The following is a 5,984-nucleotide window of genomic DNA, read 5'->3' on the forward strand; positions in this document are numbered from 1 at the left end:
ATAGCGTAGCTGGCCTGGCGTCAACCACCTCTGAGCCTGCCCCTGCAGAGCTGACAGAACCTCTGGCCCAGTGTGGCTCCTGTCCCCCAAGCACACCAGCTCAAGCACTGCATGGCATCTCTTTGCCTGCATTCCTGCGTAGCCCCTTGAACGCCTACGGAGCACCGCTGGTTCAGAGGACACATCAGCACAGGAAGAGGCCTCAGAGGAAGAATAAGAGGAGGGAAGAGGAGGGGGTGGAGAAGAGAGGTGTGTCACAACCAGTAGTAGCATTTTGGAGGCATGGTGGCGGAACAACCTCCAACACTACTGTACCTTGTCCTGTGTCCTTCCCAGCTGCCAGCAGAGTCACCCAATGTGCCGTGAAAGATAGGTAACGTCCCTGTCCATGCCTGCTGGACCATGAGTCAGCGGGAATATGCACCTTACCACTGACTGCCCTGTCCAGCGAGGCATGGACATTGCCTTCCACATGGCGGTAGAGAGCCGGAATCGCCTTCCGTGAGAAAAAGTGGCATTTGGGAACTTGCCACTGAGGTACCGCACATTCCACAAACTCACGGAAGGGGGCAGAATCTACCAACTGAAAAGGCAGCAGTTGAAGTGCTAGCAATTTAGCTAAGCTAGCATTCAACCGCTGGGCATGTGGATGGCTGGGAGAGAACTTCTTTCGGTGCTGCAGCAGCTGGGGCAGGGAAATTAGCCTGGTACAATCTGCCATCGGTGTACCGATAGTAGACTGCCCGCAAGTACTTGGCTGTGGCACACATAATTTTACACCTTCAGTCCTATCAGTGCAGGCTTCAGAGAGGACTGAGGGTATAGTGGGGTTGGAGATCCCAGCTGATGAGGAGCAAGGGGAGGTCCGCTTTGTTCTTTGGTGTGGGTCTTTAACCACTTAACCCCCGGACCATATTGCTGCCCAAAGACCAGAGTACTTTTTGCGATTCAGGACTGCGTCGCTTTAACAGACAATTGCGCGGTCGTGCGAAGTGGCTCCCAAACAAAATTGGCGTCCTTTTTTTCCCACAAATAGAGCTTTCTTTTGGTGGTATTTGATCACCTCTGCGTTTTTTATTTTTTGCGCTATAAACAAAAATAGAGAGACAATTTTGAAAAAAAATAATATTTTTTACTTTTTGCTATAATAAATATCCCCCAAAAATATATAAAAAAACATTTTTTTTCCTCAGTTTAGGCCGATACATATTCTTCTACCTATTTTTCATAAAAAAAATTGCAATAAGCGTTTATTGATTGGTTTGCGCAAAAGTTATAGCGTTTACAAAATAGGGGGTATTTTTATGTCATTTTTATTAATATTTTTTTTTACTAGTAATGGCGGCGATCAGCGATTTTTCTTTGGTATTGCGACATTATGGCGGACACTTCGGACTCTTTTGACACATTTTTGGGACCATTGGCATTTTTATAGCGATCAGTGCTATAAAAATGCATTGGATTACTATAAAAATGCCACTGGCAGTGAAGGGGTTAACACTAGGGGGCGGGGAAGGGGTTAAGTATGTCCCTTGTGTGTTCTTACTGTGGGGGGGAGGTGGCCTCACTAGGGGAAACACTGATCCTCTGTTCATACATTGTATGAACAGAAGATCAGCGTTTCCCCCGCTGACAGGACCGGGAGCTGGGTGTTTACACACACAGCTCCCGGTCCCCGCTCTGTAATGAGCGATCACGTGTGCCCGGCGGCGATCGCGCCCGCCGGGCACACGCACGGGAGTCGGGGGCGAGCGGGGGGCGCGCGCGCGCCCCTAGTGGCGGCTGAGAGAGAGGACGTTATACTACGTGCTCTCGCCCAGCAGAGCCAACTTGCCGACGTAGAACGGCGGTGCGCGGTCGGCAAGTGGTTAAGGTACGCTTGCCAACAAACTGCATGGCAGGTCGACATATGTCTGGTCAAGCATGTGGTGCCCAAGTGGCAGAGGTTTTGGCTACGCGAGATACGCTTGAGACATATGTTGCAAATAGCAGCGGTGCGATCTGATGCACTCGTCTCAAAAAAGGCCCACACCAAAGAACTTTTGGAATAACACTGAGAGACAGCAGCGCCCTGCACATGCGTAGCTCTGCGCTGTGATGCAGTCGGTGTGCTGCTGCCAGAGAAACATATATTACAAACATATTAGACTTTGAACTAGGGTTGTCCCGATACCGATACTAGTATCGGTATCGGGACCGATACCAAGCATTTGCCCGAGTACTTGTACTTGGGCAAATGCTCCCGATGCTTCACCCGATACTTGTACTGTCCGCGGTGATCAGTGCGTGGGGAAGTTGCAAGCACCGATCACCGCTGTATAGATTTAAAATTAATTTCTCCGCTTCTCTCTACACCCCTCCCCCCGTGCGGCTTTCAGCTGCTTTAAAATCAGCTGTGATCGGTGCTTGTAACTCCCCCACACACGATCACCGTTGACTATCCCGTGTCCTCCTCCAGCCACCCTCCATTTTGCTGCAGTCTGTCTCCCTCCCTCCGTGTATCCCGTGTATCCCGTCGTGTATCCCGTGCATCCAGCCGTGTATCCCGTGCATCCCGTCGTGTATCCCGTGCATCCCGCCATGTTTCTCTCCCCTTCCGTGCTCATCCTCCACCCCCTGGAAATGTCAGGATGGAGAGCGGGGTAGGAGACGGTAAATCCGGCTCCTTACTGCTCCGAATGAACAGAGTCAGTGATCACTGACTCTGTCTATTCACATAACTGAAACATTGTAAACTGTAATTACAATGTTTCAGTTTATGAATGAAGAGAAGCCACTGTCTTCTCTCCTTTCATTTTCAGCACAGCTGATGCTGCTGAGAAAGGGACAGGGGAACATGCGGGTCATAGTGCATGCTTGGCCAATCATCAGCCAGCAATGCACTGCGATGCCGCAGTGAATTATGGGCCGTGACACGCCACTTGAATTTGGGGCGAACGGCCCATAACGTTTGTTATTCGACGAACGATCGAACATACGATGTTCGACTCGAACACAAAGCTCATCCCTAGTTGCAAGCTTAATTTAGACAAATCTGGTCCAAACGAACTATCTACTTTACTAACAGATGCAACAGCTGTGTTTACTGTATAAATTGTATTTACCTTCTGCAGTATATGGCACTGTTTTCTGGCAGTGGGTTGGAAACTTCTCATCCCATTCCCGAAGCAAAATTGAGTCAGCCATTCATAGGACCAATCACAGACAGCTTTGTATTCTATCAATGAATACAAATCTTCCTCTGGTTGGCAAATCATGATGTCTACCCCCACTTCCCCCGCTCATAGAATAAAAAAAACCCTCCCTGCTATAAAAGTAATCTGTCGGGAGTGCGCATGCACGCGGCGCCTAGAACAGTCATGCACTGACCAAGCTCCGCACATCTCTGGCCCGAAATCAGCATTAAAAAAAAAGGGACAATTAGATCATCGGCAGACTGGCAGCCCATGGATTGGGAAAGAACCATGCAGCAGAGGACAGCGGGGAACTACAATAAACAAAAAAACTCCCAGCAGCCCAAAACGACACATACATCCCAGGCCCAGCAGCAGTCTCACCAGACTAAGATGGTGCCAGGGAAGGGAGACACAGCACACGGCAGCCTCCAGACCCAGCAACAGACTCCACAGACCGGGATGAAGCAGGGAGGGGGAAGCACAGTGCATGGCAGCCCACACTCCCAGCAACAATCCCCCAGGATGTTTGGTAGTAGGGACAGAAAGTCCTGGAGAAGGACAGTCCCCACTTTGTATTCCCACGCACTGGCGATCAACAGAAGTCCCAACCATTAGAGAGTGGCTGAACAGAGTATCCAAAATAGAGGAGATGGAGGAATTAATCCATATCTATCAAGACCATATACAGAAATTTACAATGACCTGGGCATGCTGGACGCATTTTAAAACTTCGGACTACTACAAGTCCTTATTTCCTTGAGAGCAAATTTTCCGTTTGTAAAGAGAACCTTGCAAACTGGACCCCTCCCACCCTCCTTTTTCTCCCCTACCCCCCCTTTTTTCCCTTCTCTTTCCTTATCTCCCTACCCTCTACTGTCCATCCCCCTTACTCCTGTCCCTTACCCCTATAGCGATATGACCGGCCAAGATTACTTTGGCTCTACTTGCTAACCACCCCTTACCTCCCCAACATAATGGGGTCTCAAAGTTTGGGTTTCAGTTACTGTTGTGACTGGGCCTACTGGTTTTTACCCCCGGGTTACTGTGAGCACTCACAACTCTCCTTGGCTCTATATGGACAATGTTCTTAAGTTACTGAGTGTCGGTTTTTCATAGGGTGTCTTTAAGCCTAGTGTATTCTATCTGGTAATACGTAAAGCACAGTGCTGTTCTAACATCCATGTTTACTAATGTCTGAACAAGGCATGTTACCTATGTAAGTCTCTTTGTATTGATTGCATTAGCGGATGACATGTCGTGTTATGTTATGCAACTTATACATATATGTTTGTGTGTATATGCATTGTGAATTATCTCCTAATAAAAAAATGTTCTTGAAAAAAAAAAGAAAAAGAAGGACAGTCCCAAGTTACAGCAGTGGCCTCCTCAGGCTAAGATGGCACCAGAGGAAGGAAACACAGTACGCGGGGGCCACAAGCTCCATAAGCCTACGTCACCCTGCCCAGGTACAGCATCTCAGGACAGTGATGGTAGAGACCCCTTCTCATCGCAGTCTCAGGAAGGACTTCCCAACCCACAAGGTGAGCACCTTCAGCTGTCTCCCTTGTCCAGCTCCCCAGACAGGGTTTTACTGTATGCTGATTCCCCAGCCTCCTCCACAGACAGGCAAATGGCAGAACTTGCTGAGATGGCTCTGAGTCAAAACAGTTCTGTGCTTTCTCAACCACCTATTCTTACCACTACAGAATCAGGAGATGCAGTACTTCTGGCTCATGAACTCATTCCTATCAAAATACTTTGGCCCGGATTCACATACATCGGTGCATATTTATGCGGGCGTAGCGTATCTTTTTTAGGCTACGTCGGCGTAGCGCAAAGCGGCAAGCATGAAATTCAGGAAGCCAGTGCTCCCCAAGCTGCGTTGGCGTGGCGTATATTTCGTAGGTGTAAGCCAGCGTAGGTGAAAGTGGGTGTGACCCCATGCAAATGATGGTCCGAGTGTGGAGCAGTGTTTTACGCCCGGCGTATCATGAAGCATGCGCAGTGACGCGGACGTATTAGCGCTCCCCTGTGCGCATGCTCACAACTACGTCGGCGCAACTTCCTGGGATACGCCGGCCCACCGGCTTACGCCCAGCGCATAAATAGTCCCAGCCATACGCCCGTCCGGCAAAAAAGTACATCCGCTTGTTTCCCCCCCTGAAGCAAAGTACTTTTGTTTGGTGATGGCAGCTGCAAATGTTGGCAAGGAGAGGAGGAAGAGAGACTTCTCTAGGGAGGATAGGGCTATCCTGATCTCGGCAATAGCCCAATTTGATGTCTACCTGCATGGTGCCCACAGTGCCAGGACCAGCAGGGCACGTAAGAGTGAGATTCTGGAGAAGATCACCCTGGATGTCAATGCGATTGGGAACGAGACCAGGACCCCCGGCGATATCTGTAAAAAGATTAATGACATGAGACGTCGGGTCCGTGATAAGCTGGCCAGCATGAGGAGGCACGCCAGGGGCACGGGAGGAGGACCCGCTTCTGCTCTGCGGTAAACACCTGAGGAGGAGGAGGTCGTCCCCAGGTGTCTGGAGCAGGTGGAGGGCCTGGAGGGCTTTGACTCCACTGATCAGGACTTGAGGACAGGTAAGTGTGTTTTATCCCCCATTCGGTGTGTAGCATGTGAGGGGGTGGAAGGGAACATGTGACAAGTGTGTGGGTCCACCAACATGTGAATGTTTTGTGTCATCCACAGATGTGCTGGAGGGAGCAGGCCCGTCGTCTGCCGGTGTCGGACCCATGCCATCCCCGGAACATCCTGTGCCTGAGCCTGATCCCCTGGGAAGCCAGGTACAGCCC

Source organism: Rana temporaria, chromosome 6 (genome assembly GCF_905171775.1).
Source record: "Rana temporaria chromosome 6, aRanTem1.1, whole genome shotgun sequence".
Classification (NCBI taxonomy): domain Eukaryota; kingdom Metazoa; phylum Chordata; class Amphibia; order Anura; family Ranidae; genus Rana; species Rana temporaria.